This window comes from Ylistrum balloti, unplaced genomic scaffold, assembly GCF_031769215.1.
Source record: "Ylistrum balloti isolate Yb309-2 unplaced genomic scaffold, AGI_CSIRO_Ybal_v1 Utg370454, whole genome shotgun sequence".
In the NCBI taxonomy this organism is placed as follows: domain Eukaryota; kingdom Metazoa; phylum Mollusca; class Bivalvia; order Pectinida; family Pectinidae; genus Ylistrum; species Ylistrum balloti.
In genome coordinates, this window is record NW_026782301.1 from 490368 (window position 1) to 491561 (window position 1194).

The 1194-nt window shown below is 46.1% G+C and overlaps 1 pseudogene; it reads right to left on the reverse strand.

Moving 5' to 3' along the window:
* Window positions 1-613: 613 nt before the first annotated feature.
* Window positions 614-988, reverse strand: LOC132555138 (uncharacterized; annotated as a pseudogene).
* Window positions 989-1194: the final 206 nt, after the last annotated feature.

Here is a 1194-nt window from a genome sequence, read left to right on the forward strand (position 1 = left end):
TAGGCGGAATCAGCTGCTGATGACATCAGTTACGACTAGTGTTAGGCGGAATCAGCTGGTGATGACATCAATTAAGGCTAGTGTTAGGCGGAATCAGCTGGTGATGACATCACTTAAGACTAGTGTTAGGCGGAATCAGCTGGTGATGACATCAGTTAAGACTAGTGTTAGGCGGAATCAGCTGGTGATGACATCAATTAAGGCTAGTGTTAGGCGGAATCAGCTGGTGATGACATCACTTAAGACTAGTGTTAGGCGGAATCAGCTGCTGATGACATCAGTTAAGGCTAGTGTTAGGCGGAATCAGCTGGTGATGACATCAGTTAAGACTAGTGTTAGGCGGAATCAGCTGCTGATGACATCAGTTAAGACTAGTGTTAGGCGGAATCAGCTGGTGATGACATCAGTTCAAGCTAGTGTTAGGCGGAATCAGCTGGTGATGACATCAGTTAAGGCTAGTGTTAGGCGGAATCAGCTGGTGATGACATCAGTTAAGACTAGTGTTAGGCGGAATCAGCTGGTGATGACATCAGTTAAGACTAGTGTTAGGCGGAATCAGCTGGTGATGACATCACTTAAGACTAGTGTTAGGCGGAATCAGCTGCTGATGACATCAGTTAAGGCTAGTGTTAGGCGGAATCAGCTGCTGATGACATCAGTTAAGACTAGTGTTAGGCGGAATCAGCTGCTGATGACATCAGTTAAGACTAGTGTTAGGCGGAATCAGCTGGTGATGACATCAGTTCAAGCTAGTGTTAGGCGGAATCAGCTGGTGATGACATCAGTTAAGACTAGTGTTAGGCGGAATCAGCTGGTGATGACATCAATTAAGGCTAGTGTTAGGCGGAATCAGCTGGTGATGACATCACTTAAGACTAGTGTTAGGCGGAATCAGCTGCTGATGACATCAGTTACGACTAGTGTTAGGCGGAATCAGCTGCTGATGACATCAGTTAAGACTAGTGTTAGGCGGAATCAGCTGCTGATGACATCAGTTAAGACTAGTGTTAGGCGGAATCAGCTGGTGATGACATCAATTAAGGCTAGTGTTAGGCGGAATCAGCTGGTGATGACATCACTTAAGACTAGTGTTAGGCGGAATCAGCTGCTGATGACATCAGTTAAGGCTAGTGTTAGGCGGAATCAGCTGCTGATGACATCAGTTAAGACTAGTGTTAGGCGGAATCAGCTGCT